The 15641-nt window shown below is 42.8% G+C and overlaps 1 protein-coding gene across 1 annotated transcript in view; it reads left to right on the forward strand.

Annotated features, from left to right (window-relative positions):
* Positions 1-15641, forward strand: part of PAPPA (pappalysin 1) — a 181665-nt gene that overhangs the window by 37581 nt on the left and 128443 nt on the right. The gene's annotated exons all lie outside the window — the stretch shown is intronic.

Below are 15641 nucleotides of genomic sequence, written 5' to 3' on the forward strand. Positions count from 1 at the left end.
GATATGTGTGAGCTGTTTGTTGTGAAATGTATTATTTCCATTAATTCAATAATTGCAGAAGCAGCCCATGTTTGCTGTTGACACTTGTTGGGTTACATCAGTGATGGTAAAATAGTGGAAACAGCAGTGGTTTGGAATGACAGCAGTGGCAATTACCTGAAATGCTTTTAAAAATAATTTTGGCCCTAGACGTTGAAAAGATGTGTCATCACTGATTTGTGTGAGGGCAGCTTCAGCAGGGTTGAATTACAAGGCTTTGGAGAATGAAATTCTTTCTGCTGCCTCAAAATGCATCTTTTGAACTATATTGCCAGTAGATAATATGGAATAAATTTGCTTCTCATGCTATAACCTTGTTGTGTCAATAAATTGAGGACTTCAGTGAGAAGCTGTGGTAGTTAGTTTCCCCAGCGCAAGACTCTGTTGGTTTTTCAAATCATTCCCATCAGCTTTGCAAGGAGAATTTATCTTAGTGAAATGTCCCTAGGGAAATTTGAAAAGTGCTGAAGTTATGTGGCATTGGCTTTGTAAGTGCCTGCAGCCTCAGACCAGGTGTGCTGGTTTCCAGAGGACTTGAGGCTCCCGTACCATTTCCCTACCAACTCTGGCGATGGCTGTGGCATGACTTTGCATGGAAGTCCCTGAAACTCAGCAATTCTTGAGGATTTTCAAGAACTTTAGTTCATGCAGATGAAAATTCAACGTGAAATCAGGGGAGGATTCCTGCTGCCTGGGACCAGGTACTTTGTCACCGACCAGCCCCTCTGTGATGGGACTGGTACCCTTCAATGCTGAGAGGGTGATGAACTCCCTGTATCCTCTGCTAAGCTGAATATTTCTCATTCTGACACATAAAAGCAATTTGTCACTTTACTGGGAGACAATATTCCTTTCCTTTCACCCTTTCCAGTATGGCCCCATCAACATCCTTGTGTTGTATTTCAGCCTTGACTTTGTAATACGGATCACAGCTGGTTGGTTTGAATTTCCCCTGAGTTACCCAGGATGCTGCTGAAAGCACAGGAAGAGCAGAAATGCTTTAATCAGTTAAATCAATCAGGCAAAAAAAAGTAGACTAGACCTTAACATTTACCCCGTGACCTTTGATACTCGCTGCGATGACGTCTTTGTTCTATTTCTTTAAGTGCAAGAGTTTATTGGGACTTGGCAGAAGGGTGGAGCGAGGAAGACACAGGAGGGGGGGTTTGCTGAGTTAAAAAAGGAAAAAGAAAATGTCAGTGAGAAAATGGAAATACCCTGATGTTTCTCCAGCCTAGTGCTGGAGTTGGTCTCTCTCCCTCTGTTGCAGGGAAGGGGCTCCTTTTCCGTTAGCTTGACTATGGCCCTATTTAATCGGTTTGCTCTGACACGGAGCCAAGAAAGGGCTTTGCTGTGTGATGCCGGGTCCTGCGTGCGTTCAGGCGCCCACAGCTGTTCCCTAGCAAGGGTTGGCTTTTGACTACTGAGGTATTTTTTTATAGCCACAGAGGGCAACTATTAATAGATGAGATTTACCAAAACACAGAGCTACGCAGCGTGGTGTGGAGGGGAAGAGGGAAACCTGTGTGATTTATGCCAGGAAAATTCCATGTCGAAATTATACTGAAAGACACAGTAAAAATGGATATGCCGAGAAGGGGATTTAATCTGTTGCTCGGGCCATGCCAGCATTTCTTCTCCATTAAAGATCTGCCCCATAGCATGAAGTTTGTTGCTGAATTATTTCTTCAGCATTGAACAGCACAAATTATACAAAGGATAAAGATAAGACACATAGACAGAAAATACCAGTTCTTCTGAGATGTGATTAGACTGTGAAAGAAATACCAAAAGGAAGCAGAGGCATTCCTGACCCTGAAGACATTTCAGTTTGATCAGACGTGGGATTAGGGGTAAAATGTGAAGAATTCCACATTGTGTGGTAGGAACGAGCTGATCAGGAGTTTGCCTCTTTGTTTATTGATTCGTTTCTAATTTCCGTGATACGATGTAATGAGACTTGTGCCCTTGTCAGACTCGCAAATTACATTCATGTATCGAAGAAGACAGGTTAGGGAGCGTTGAGCAGAAAGGAGTGAGGGTGTCAATTTAAGCTTCTTTTGCAGTCAGAGCTCAGACATTGATTAAATAACATAAAATCCAGATGATATCAATTAATAGACCCATCACTGTAATCATCTACACATTTTTTGTGCGCCTTCCAAAGGCACAAAAGGGAATTATATTCCCAAGACAAGACCCCCTGACTATCAGTAGCGTGTGGGTATCAAAATCCCACACTTTGAAAAGCTTTGCCTTAAGTTGTGTTGTGTTTCCTTGATTCATTTATTTGTTTTGTTTAATTAAAAATGAGACAGGGAGAGATTAACTGGTGAAAAATTCTAAGTAAATAGAGAAATATGATACACTCATTTAGAGAACATGGGTAGACCTCAAAAAGGCCAGAGCTTAGTTTGCTTCATGTGAGCATCAGAGAGTATGGAAATGTTTCCAAACTGTCTGAACTGCTTAGGTTTGCAGAACTGGTTGAGAACAATTACAAAACAGCATTTTTCTGTGATCTCCTGATTTCCATGAGCTTGATGATTCCTGTCTTCAATCCCAGCAAGCGCAAATGGAGACAAACATAGGCATGCCTGAGAAATATTAAGAATTACATAAACTTACATTATTCGAAATACCTGAATATGTTTGGGCTTGGCATTTCTGGTTAAGGGTTTTTATTTTGCCTTCACGTTTGGCTTGCTTTCTGTTAAGGACTAATTCTGCAAGTTGCTGATTCCTCCCAAAATGTGTAGTCTCGATGTTACTGCACTAAGTGCTGAGCATAAGCATTGGCTATTTGTAGTTGTTGCTCAGTTAGTTCCTTAGGGGAACAGTCATGCCATCTGCTCGCAGCAGGTATAGACACACAGCGTAGGCATGATTTAGAGAATTAAATCTTAAAGTCTTTATAATTGCTGGAGAAAAGGTAGGTTCTTCCACTAGGATTCAGAGCACCTAGGTTAGAGGCTGAAAATAGCTATGTAAATGCCATGCACAGTTTACATCAGGCTTCCCCATCACACTGCATTCCTTAACAGTCATTCAATCTTTTCTATTTTTATGTATATAATGTTGTTCCAAACGTATGTTATGCTTTCTGTCTGGACTAAGTTACATATCCCAAGCTCTTTGAAGTCCGTAGAAAGATTGAACTCCCAAAAACTTTGGTCTTTGGCTTGGATCTCTACATCCAGAGCACGAGTGAGGTCGAGAACCTTCCTGAGACGAAGGGCAATAGCTAAGAGGAAAGCTCCTACAGAACAGCACTGCACTCAAGTAGAAGAAATGTTTTGGGTAAGGATTGATGGCAACAGTTCACAGCATTATGAAAATTACTTCCCTTTTGCCTCCAGCCTTTTTACCATGACTGTGTCAGTGCCAAAACCCAGAACTCACTCACTAATTCTTCCAGAATTGATCGGTCATGATAAACTTCCAAACACAGAGTAAAATGCTTCCGTCAGACACATCAGAGTGTTTCTCCCAGTTTGCCTGAAGAAATCTGTGCTGTTTGATTCCCCTTCCCCTGCACCCAGCTGGATTCAGAAAAGGGCTAGGAGTTCCTGGCTTCCACCTCATACACTCCGAATTCCTCTACTAGTTTTACTTCTGGGGATAGATTTATTCATGTGTTTTTGCTTCAGAGTGTCTTCTTTTGTCTTAAAAATGCAGGCTCAAATCTTTAGCTATCCTCATCTTGATCAGACACAAAGTTCTTTTTTTTTATCCCTCTGGGAACAATACCTGAAGCATTTCCAGTTTTTGATCTAGGGAAGCATCAGGAGGAGATAGCCCAAAAGGTGGTTCCGGGATGCCTTCTCTTCCCCCCCAGCTGAATAAGGCAGCATGTCAGGTTTTGCAAAGTTCTTGAGATGTACTTGAGCTGGCAGCAGAGGAGTTGTGGAAGTGAGGGAATTCATAACAGCCCCCCTCTGTCTTTGACAGGGAGCTGCAAGGCATTTCATGCTAACATACGTTTTATAAATGCAGGTTTGTATAATTCAGGGTCTATGTGTGGGAAACAGTGGACGAAAATGACAACCTGCAATTTTTGCTGGATCCTTTGCAAAGCTAGTCGTGTAGGCATCAAGATCTGAAGTCCTGTAGTAGTTGTTAGTGACATGTTACCAATAAATTATTGCAGCAAACCAGAGCAAAAGTTGATGTGTGGTTGAGATATGCAAATAGAGTGACAAAGGGTGCAAATATTATGGGGAAGTTAAACTGCATGGCCTGTCTATAGCAGTCGTACTCGTGGCAGAAGTTGGTCAAGAAATTTGCCATAAAGGAAAATTAGAGTTTTCCCTCTCTTGTGTTAGTATTCGACAATGGAGAACAGACCTTTGCATTCTCGTAGCCCTTTGCAAGAGGTCTGTGTTTGATTCAAGTGGATCCACAGGCTTGTGGTGCCAAAACAGGCAATTTCTGCACTCATGTCTGAAGGCCAAATATATGGGTATGATTTCCTATAGTTTACTGTTACATGCTGGATCAGTATTGTACGTTTCATAAGCTGCCAGTCCAATTTTGTAGGGTCTTGGGAAATGTGTCCTCCAGGGAATACTTACAATCAGCCTTATGTTTTGGACTTACAGTGCCTGTTTTCTGGTACACATGTCAGCAGATCCGTATGTGAGGCAACCCAAATGTCCTTCCATCCGACTAATAACCTGGGCATTAGATGCCCACTGTTTACTTAAGTGGTAGAAGGGGTAGAAGACCTTCTCTGCTTGATATATCCTTCAGTTCAAGAAACGTCCGCTCTCAGAAGCACGCATGTACAATGGTATTTGCTTTACCTTGTATCCATGCAGAAGTTGCAGGTCCTGCACAGGTTTAAAAACCAGAAAGTCTAAACGTTCTTGAGTGTTTGGAAAAGACACATTTACATCTTTCCTCCTGCTGCTTGTCTCTGGCTCATCAGAGAGAAATGAGGGGCAGGATTTTGATGTCAGGGAGTTAATTATGTTAGCAGTATCTGTTACAGCCATTGCTGCCACGTTTCGTCTCCCAACAGTAGTTGCTTGACAAAGTCACGATCTACTAAGTCCTCTCTCCTGCTCGCTCTTTTCCTTTCTTTCTGTCTTCCTAGTGAACAGGAATAGAAATTAAAAAAAAAAATTTAAAAAACCCAAAATTGTTGGATTTAGAAAATACACTGTCCACAATATTTTCTTTCTGCAACTCTGAACTGTTTTCATTGCAGGTGTGTTGGTGTTTCTGCCAGATCACCTGACAATTTACTGTGGATTCTGGAAACTTCAAAGCTGAATGTTCTTATGTGAAATTTCTGTTTCAGCAACTGACATTTTCTGTTTCCTTGTAATCTCTTCATTGCTGGGAAAGAACAAGAGTAACCAGCTTTTGTAGATCTCATAATATTTAGTGGTTCTTTGACTCTGACTATTCAATTTTCTTTTTTTTTTTTTCCTTAAAAAATGTGTTCAAGACTTCGCTGTTGAAGATAAAGACTTGCTGGTATGATCCATCAGTACCCCCTGAAAAAAACAGAAAACAAAAAGAGCTAAATATTAGTCCTTTGTTGTAACAGGGAGAAAAAAATCTCATGAACTCTGAAAATGTGAGGCTTTTAGTGCCAGGGCACAAGCTTTTCTTGGTTTCCCTGAATTGAAGTCTCCATCACCAGACTGTGTTCCTTGTGATCTCACTTTGGTGTCTCCTACCCTTTCCTGCATAAGATGAAATAAGAGGAAATTTCAGCCAGTCTCATTTGAATCAGGTTTTCATTTCTTTCTCAGAAAAGAGGAAAATTGGGATTATCCTAACCATAAGCCATTGATGATCTGCCCACTGCAGCAGGACCAACTTTATGCACAACCCTGCCAGGAGGTTAAGAAATGAGATTTGGAAGTCCATGAGTTGTAAAAACAAAAACAGAAAAGAAGCGGCATCTCCAAAGCAAAAGTGATGTTTTGCAAGATGCATATTTGGACTGGTTATTTTGGCCCATCAACTCCAGAAGTATTTGTAATAAACATGCTAGGTCCTTTGTGGTTATATATGATTTTATTTTATTTTTTTGCTGATGTCGGCCTGATTCCAAGTCGCCCTTCATTCCAATAGCAATGTATATCTCACTTTGTGGCACGGGGTTTATGTGCAGGGAGGATTAGTGTCAAAAAGTGAGATGAAAGGAGCAAAGAATTTGATCTTGTTCTTTTTTCATCCTGCATTTTTTACTGCGTGTTGACTAGGGAAGATGCTGAAGGACCAGCCCCTTAAAGTCCCAGCTGCACACCTCGGCAGGGACGGTGCCACGTGTCACCCTTCTGCAGGAGCTGTGACTAATTGCAGTCTAACTGCGAGCACCCCAAGGCCACAGTGCTCTCTACCCCGACCAGTGTTCGGCTTCCTAAAAATCCCAAATATTCCCACGGTAGGTGACCCCCCAGAGCCCACCCAGGCAGGGTCCTGACCCATCCTGCCTGCCTGCGGTTGCCTGCTTACAAGGGCAGATGGCACAGGTAGATGGAGCCCAGGACAGAGCAGTATCCACGCAGTAGGGTAACCCCATGCTTTCCATGGACTCTAAAGAGAGGACACAAAGCGTTTCCCAGTGCTCCAGAAGTTCCAAAACCTGGGTCACTCCAGCCGTGACTCCCAAGGGTCATGCCAGCCAGGCACTTGTTTGGGCAGGCTGCAAATGTGACCTCAAGCCTGACCCCACAGCCACGGGGATGGAGATGAGAAAGACAAGGCTGGAGTTGAATATTAGTAGCGGAAATTATTAGACAACTTTAATATAGAGAGTGGCTATGAGTTACTCCTATAATTAAAGAAAATTCTGTGTCAAAGTCTCAAGTCTCCTCTTGATCTCTAACTTCCAGTCTGATTAACAGAGGCTCTACCTAACTCTTGACCTGATTCCATGGAGTGATGACAGGCTGCATTCCTGGGCTCTGGTGCTTTTCATAAAAAAATCAGGTTTGTTCTGGTGACTGAAACCAAAATGTCCTTTATTTGAACTGTTGTGCGGTGTGCTACGCACGTATCTGTTGGTTGTTCTTGGAAGCTTTGGGATGAAAGGTGGTATGTAAATGCCAAATATTATTAGAACGGTGGCTGCTCGCTCATTGAAAGCAGAGCCCTGGTTCCACAAGAGAATCTGTTTATGAAGTGAATGTGCTACGTTGTCTTCAGAAACAGTGAAGCCGAGGGATTCAGGAAGAACCAGCTTATTGTAGGGAGCTCTGACTTTCCATCTGCTGAACATCGGACCTTTAGGACGTTTTTGGAGATTGTAAAATATGAGGAAAAGATTGTAAAATAAGAGTGAAGGCTTGTAAAATATGATTAGTGGCCACCAGCAGAAAACGTAAAGGATCAGTAACATAAGCCACCGCTTATTTAAAAGAAAGATGATCCATATTATCACAGAACATAGGCTCAAGAGATCGAGTTTCTAATCCTAGCTGTCACCCTGAATGATTTTGTTACTTTGAACAAATTACTGCATTTCTTTACCTCAGTTTTCCCATTCGGAAGACAAGGAAAATTATTCTGTTTGCCTATTTCATGGCTTCTTCAGTCATGGTAAAATTTCTTGAGGGGAGGCCCAGCGCAAGGGTTCTTGTCCCGCTTTAGTATCACTTAAGCCTTTGGACGGGGTTTGGAGCGGTGCAGAGGGCTTGTGTCAGGGCTTTGACCAGAGTGGAATTTCTCTCTTCATGTTTAGGAAGCATTTTGAGGCCCAGAGGGGAAGCACTGTGGAAGTGCCAAGCAGTATAACTAATGGTTAAAATAGCCTAAAATATATATACCTTCCTACAGTGATTTAAATTCTCGAGTATACGTGAATGAGGTTTGCTGCAGCCAAAAGAGGTTTTCATAAAGCGGCAAAGGAAATCTGTTTTAACAGAACGGGTTCCTGAAAATATCCTAACGCCACTTCTTTCTTTATCGTTTGACTTTTCTCCTTGTTACAATGGTTCAGCCTGTAGAGTCTGGAAAAACATCAGGGTAACCAGGGCAGAGGGAATATCAGATGGAGATGAGGGATGGATAAGAGACAAATTACAGTACATTTCTCATGGGTCATTTGGCTCTAGTCTTGAAAAGGAGAGAGAAAAAAAAACCCAAAGTAGTAAAAGAAGGAAAAAGAGACAATCAAAACAAATAAACCTGCCAGTGCTGCTGATTTCAAAGGTCTGTGAAATGTGCATATATGCTTCATAATGCTTTGCTGTTTTAAAGAGATGCGTCTTGAAATGTTCCATGCTTTAATCCTACTCACTGTCTCAGAAGTTAATTGTACAGTAAGATCACAATTGTCTTTGCCAAGGCTTTCCCTTTGTTTTCTTTTTTCTTCCTGCAAGTTGGCCAGCCAGCATATCTTTTCCTAGTTCTGTGTAGTCGGTTAGCTTAATTATTTTTTATGGTTGTGCGAGGAAACGGGGCTTTTCAGTTCTTGCTGCACAAGTGAACTCAAATGTTGCTCCGCTCTTGGACGTAGACCTTGCAAAGGAAGAAGGCTCAGTGATCGCATATTTATGGTCTGTAGCACTGCAACTCTTTATAAACCTACATAGAGGTTATATAAAGGTGGGGTCTCTGGTATAAGAAGTGGGCAGTAAACCCTGAGAGGATAAAGGGAGAGAGGGAACAAATAATTTTGTGTACGTTAACAGCCACCCCAAATTTCTGCCCAGAGCTCAGACAGAACATGTTTGACATTTGAAAATTTTTGCATCATCTTTTTCCCCATTCTTTTTCCCTGAGCCTCTACTCTTTCTTATCCTGGCCAGAACCAGCAGCAAAAGTGCTGGGGGGGGGGGAATCCATTTTCACTGTATTTCTGAATCTCAGCCCAGGTTTGTGAAGGATTTGGCAAGGATTTACAAACTTTTGAGAGAATCCGTGTGGAGATCTGAGGAAACCCGCCTCCCTCCTTAAAAAAGCAAGTTGCGTTGGCCAGAAATTGGGCAAAAATTGGTCGTTTCAACTGAGGTTTCCTTTGAGATTTTGGATTTGAACGTGAAGCTGCACGTTGAGAATCAAATTTTGCTCTGACTAACTCTAGACTTACACTGGAGCAAATACATCCCAGTCAGAGCTGATATTTCTGTGCAGCCCAGTGAGAACAGAAGTTGGCTCAAAGTGCAAGCTCATATGAACCAAACCGAAAGAGGACCCAGAGCTAGGTTTGGAGTAGTCTAACCGTCAGGTTTCTTCCAACCTGTTGCTGTGGTTCAGCCCACTAAGTAGATATTGCATTTACAATATCCAGAAGTTATCTATAAGCGATTGCATGGAATAAAGCTGTATCATTTATAAGAGGTCTTCTATGAGAAAGTCAGGGCTGAGCAGGCATGCGCCATTAGGGTTCTATAGATGATAATACTGATTTTTAGAACTTAGTAGCAAATAATTTCCTTTATGTATGGGGTGGATTTTTTCCTTGCAGTCCTATAGATTTATAGTGCAAAATGTTACAGTAGAAATGTGCTTATTTCTAGGACTGTCCTGCTGGAAAGCCAGCATTTCAAAGCAAATGGAATGAAACTGGTGACTTGACAATTGTAAAAATTCCCTACTTTAGACCAAGGAGCTGCTCTCAGTCTCTGTTGCAGGATAAAGAAAATCCAGACCCAAAGGATTCCCATATTTTGCATAGTAAAAATCTTATTTTCTTTCTATATTTTTTTTTTATTTTATTTTCAGAGGGTGAGTAAAGCCTGAGTCACTAGCGTAATGGTAGAATTAATTCAGTTTGGAAAAGAGGGCACCCTAGGATCAACAAACACCCAGACTTTTGTAGCCATGTGGGCTTTTATTTTGTAATACGTGTTGCTTAGGGTTTGTCTTAACTGTAGGACCTGCCACTGATGTAAAAAAACCTCGTCCAGCTTTAACCAGCTAACCTGAATGCATTAGCAGTGTCACGGAGAGTGCTACGGAGTTCAGCACAGGCTACCAAACCTACCCAAGAAGCTGGGTTTATATTTGAACAATTATCCTAAGTATCTTTTCTTGGATCCTTATCATTTTTTTTTCCCCAAAAACATTCCTCCTTTCTTGTAATGGGAGATCAGATTTGGGGGCTGTAGAGGACATTTTGCTGCAGCGGATAAACCAAAATTCTTTAAAAGCTGCCAAGCTTACATGTGCTGACAGAACTTGCAATTTATGCTTGTGGACATGACCTAGTGACTGCCTGGTTTGGATGCGGTCAGAATTACAGTTACACATTTGGATTTCAGTGTGAACACAGGCAGTGATCTGGATCTAAATTGGGACCTGAAGCCTTTCGCTTTGTAATATTCTGGCTCCGCTCTATTTCAGGCTGTGTCCCAATCACTGAAAGATTTATACCTTTATCAATAAATTATCATGACTTTTACTACACTTACACCAGTGTCTTAAATTAACACTAAACTAAATGTAGATGAGGCACGCTTCCTGCTTCACATGATTTATGGCAATCCGTCTGAAATGAGGAGCAAAATTAAATTTGCCAGCAAAGGCAGATCTTTAACATCGGGTCAGACAAAAGTTTTATTGCAAGTCCGCTGCTAAAGAGGGTTTGTAGGTTGTCTTTTTTTGTTCAGGTTTTTGATAGACCTGTAGCACTTCAGGCAAAAAAGAAGAAAAAAATGTTAGAAATGTTTGTAGGTCTGAAATCTCTACTGTGTACTTTATGTCAGGTTGGAGGTGATAGACAGGACGAATGTAGCAGTTACATGGCACTGATAAGCTCTCAGCTTGAGGACTGTGTCCTCTTTTGATGACCTGCCTCTGAGAAAGATGTGCAGAGTGCAGATGAGAGCATCAGAAATGACCAGGGGTCCTTTAAAAAAAAAAAACAAACAGTGGGGAAAGGCTGAAGCAATAAGGTGATTTTAGCCTAAAAATGAGATGGTTTACAAGAGATATAATAAGCTTTCAAATAAGTAATAGGTTTGGTAAAGCAGAAAGGAATCATCTAATCTCCCTGTCTGTGGGGAATGGCACAAATAGTCATGCACATCTGTTGCAGAAGAAAAGATTCAGGTAGACCTTCAGAAAAACTTCCTGACCGTAAAGGTAGTGAAACATGGGCTGCAGGTTGCTGGGGCAGTGGCAGAGTCCTTGTCATGTGTGGCCTTAAGTATGAGCTAGATAAAAATTTGCTTGGTGTGACATATTGAGATGACCCTGCTTTGGGGTGGAGGGCTACCAGCGATGGTCTCTGGACCTCCTTTCCAGACTTGTTTTTCTGGGACTCTATGGCAGAAGGCAAAAGGCAGCTTATACACTGGCATCAACACTGTGTCTGCAAAAGGAGAGTTCCATGTCTAACCACCCAAGACTGAGAAATCACAAGGGGAAAAGCTAAATTACAATTGTGCACGTCTGCCAAATGGCCCCATTTCAAGGTCAGCTTTCAGTGCTGTTGAAGTCACGGCTCTTGCCATTATCTTCAGGAAGAACGTCATTTATCTCAAAACCGTCCTTGCTGTTCACTGCAGATACTGAAAATGTCTAGGTGGACACTGCACCCTAAAACCTTGGGCCCCCCGTGTTGCTTGAACAAATGGGACAGAGAGTTGGTGAGTGCCTGTCCACATGCCGGCTGCTGTGGTCTTTGCTGCTCTAATGAGTTAGTGTCAATCCTGGGACCAAGGGAACACCACTGCGACATATCAGCCACACCACATTGGGAACCACACCTGGATCTGTCACAGGCTGCCGGCAAGTATTGCCAGGGCTGTCCAGAAATGCTTTCTCTCTGTCTGCTAAATTGTATGCCATGGTTTAAGCTGGGCTGACCGCTGTTTTGAGAGCACCAAATGAAAATAGAAACAAGGAGTCTTGGGAAGGAGAGTGATGTGCTGGGTCCCTATGATTCCAGCAGATTTACTCTGTCCTGCCATATGCTGAACCTGCTAGGTAAAGGATAGGACATTGTATGTCAAGAGATAAAATGGAGACTTTTTGAGGCTGACTTCCCAATTCAGAAGATGCTGGTGGTTTTGGTTTGTTTTGTTGTTTTTTTTTAAATGATGAAATGCAGTGTCTTTTATTCCTAACAAATTCATCAGGCAGTTGGAGACCATGCTCCACAGTGAGCAGATAGCAAAGTTCCTGCTCTGTGTTTGGGTGGGGTCTTGCAAATAATCCCTTAAGTACTCTGTTTATTTTCTTGCTGTAAAGTGACACTTGTCTTTGAAGGAAAAAACCAAAACAAAGTCAAATAGAGAATAACTCAGAGCAAACAGTAGAAAACATTTCCTAACAATAAGGGCTGGAAGGCTCCGTGTTCCTTGCAAAAACAACCACGAGTGCAAGAGGCTGCACCCAGCCACATTAGGGAAACACGGGAAAGCCACTCTCTGACCTGGAAGAAAATGGGGGAGGAAGAGTTTCCAACCCAGTTACAAAACTGCTCGACTCTAGTCACCAAGGCCAGATTTAATACGATTAGACCTGATACCACCCGAGTTTAAAAGCCATTGTCAAATACGCTTGTAGCTAAGCGGCAGAGATTTGTGGCTGGATTTGGCTTTGGAGCTGAGGGTCGGCAGAAAGGAGCTCCTCGCAGTGGCCCCCGTGGGCAGGTGGGGCTGCTGGCTGGGGGCTTCACCTCACCGCCCGGGGACGAGTCCTGCTGCAGTGAAGCCACAGCCCAAATGAACGGGAAACAGGCTTGACAGATGAGACGGGCACGGGGGATAATGGCTCATGTGACTGATGGGGCAGGCTGCGTGGCGGGCAGGGCGGTCGCGAGACACTGCTGGATGAGCTGAAGACTCCATTAGACTGAAACTGGAGCACTGTATGGGATACGTATTACTATTGAGGTCTGGGGCTTACCAGATAAGGACGAGCTGCTGTACAGTACAGTTTCAGAGGGCTGTTTACACTGCAGTGGAGGGAAAAAGCAAACCGAAGCTGTGCATTGGACAAATAAGTCAGTGAAAAGATTTGGGTGGGAATGTGCACATTGCCTGATATGATTTGGTGTCCCAAATGGCCTTAAACAGCCCATAGAATTTCTATGCCTAAAACAGATTCCAGCAAAGGAGATCTTTTATGATGCACTAATAGGCTCATTAGGCTTTCTTGGGCAAGGCACGCTCACAGCATCGTATGTTTTTTCCATTACAGGAATTACACGTGTTTTGTTGTGCTTTGGGTTTTGTTTTGTTTTCCACATAGACTTGCCCTGACAGTTCCCTCATTCAGGTTTATATTGGAGGTACCATCTCGAGCCAATGAATTTTATGAAATATGTTGCTGGCACTCACGGAGAGATGCATAAAGGAAATATTCTAATGACAGTTGGAAAGGCTTTGATCCCTTTCCAAGACTGCACTCATGTCTTTGAAATGCGAGTTTGGCAGTGCTGGAAAGGCTGGGCTCTTTGGCTCTCTTTGGCACGAGCCCATGTGACAGACATTATGTCCTCTATCAGGGGACCCACATAACCTTGAGAAGTGTAAGCAATGCTCGCAGATTGCATTGGGTCAGATAGTCTGGGCTGATAACAAAGCAGCCGCGGCAGCAGGGGGGAGTCAGCCTAGTCCAACGCAATAACTGAAAACTATTTTGACCTGGTAACTGTTGGGTCTGCTGCCTGCGGCTACGTAGTTGGACATGAACTGCAAAAGTAGTTAATTTATGCCTCCTTGAGTGTAGGAATGTGGTGATGATGGATAGGGATGGGAGGTTATTAGAAACATGGGGAGGAAGGAGAGGATGGAATTCCAGCTCGTGTTTTTATCTCTTACACACACACGCGCTGGTTCCTTTGCATACATACTCTTGGCTGTCTTGCATGTGTGCACAATCCAAACCCTTGCTTTCACACTTACACCTCCGTTCATGCACGCACATGCAGGCACATGTTCACACGCTTACAAGGGATTTGCCTGAGCTAAATGCTTGAGCATGTTTATGTGTTGGGGGTTGCTGACTACTTTTACAAAGGGGTATGCATTTACTTCCTTCCAAGCATGATCTGTTTACACCTACTCCTGTGCAGACCCTTTGCTAAAAATGCTCTTAGCGTTCTGTTCTTACACCGTTTGAATATATTCTGCTCATTCGCAGGCTTCCGTTGGCTGGCAGAGAATTAGTGGTCAGAGAAATACTATAAAACCAAGTCTGATTGACTTAGTACGGTGGATTTACATAAGACATGAGTTCAGTCTCGGTGATGCACTGACATCACTGGCCAATTAGTTAAATGCTGTCTGCTCTGGATGTTGTCTGCAGTAATAATCCATGTACAAAACAGCCCTAGATGTTGAGGCACATCGCCTGTATGCAAGTGACAGAGCGATTGTGGCCGTGCACTGAGGATATAAATGGGGATTGGATTGTGTAAGCAATAAGCAAAGAGGCAGCTGAGAATAAAGAAATATTAGTTTAGATTATTTGAAACCATAAGAGAAGAGCGAGGATAAAAATGGTAATCTCAGGAGGGGAATTTGATTATAGTTACTCCTACAGGGATTTGCATAGGCCATAAAGTATCTGCATCCAGAGTCAACAACCGCAGTCTCAATACAGACAGTGGGCCTTTCCTTCCCGCTGTGATACAAAACACACAAACATTTTTCTACTCAGAGGTACGCAGTGCTTCTGTTTCTGTCCTTTTCTCTCTTGCACGAAGTATCACATCACTCCCACATTCTCTCTTACACTTTTGCTCACTGTCTTTTACTGATGCTGCCATACGTGCAGACATACACATCGTCCCCTTCACGTACACACATCCTCCGTCACATATTCCCCCAATGCGCTTACACTTCCATTTGGAAACACACATTAGTTCTTGTATGTAATTTCAGACTATTGCTCATGGACATGTGTAAGTATGAGCCCATGTTTGGAAAAGATGTTTTCAAAGGCACAAAGAAGATCCTGGAAATAGATTATGTGCAGCCTCAGAACATTGTGCAGATACATGCAGAACAAGCTTGAGGAGCTAAGGGAAAGATCTGTGTATTTTCCATAGATGTGTTGGGAACAGTGGAAAGATGAGAAATGTGTAAAGGGTCACAGTGCTGACCTGTCCTTCAGGATGTCATCCACATTTGATTGGAAGATAAACACTGTATGGAATGGAAACATACCCTTCCACTGGTGTCCCCAAAGAGCGCGTCTTCCTCCATGAGTCAGTGAGGGCCTGGGGACACCCAGCCATGAACTATTTTGGAGGCAATGACTTCAGCAAGTGGCAGGGGAAGCTATTGTGGAAATATGAATGTGTTTTCCACTGGGGAGTCCTCCAGGGAAGGACAGAAAGATCTTGGTGCTGAGCCAGCTCCCCTATTTTTTCTTCACCCTTCTGGGAACGAAAGCCTTGCAAAGTATGCAAGGAACCCTACTTACTGAATGTGAGTGCGTTTGGTTTGTGAGAGCTACATGAGCTCTATACACACCCATGCACATACAGAAAAGGGGACTTTAGGAAGCAGGAATCAACCTGCTCAAGACCATCATGGTGTCCTTTCCTTACAAACTAGTCAGCCATGCTTGACTCAGTGTGATCTTTCTTGCCATTGTTTCCACCTATCCAGTGAAGATAGTACAACTCATCCTTGTTTTAGATTATGTGTTAACACAACACTTAACATCAAAGGACAACG

The sequence above is a fragment of the Aptenodytes forsteri genome, unplaced genomic scaffold (assembly GCF_000699145.1).
Source record: "Aptenodytes forsteri isolate BGI_AS27 unplaced genomic scaffold, ASM69914v1 Scaffold325, whole genome shotgun sequence".
NCBI classification, from domain to species: Eukaryota; Metazoa; Chordata; class Aves; order Sphenisciformes; family Spheniscidae; genus Aptenodytes; species Aptenodytes forsteri.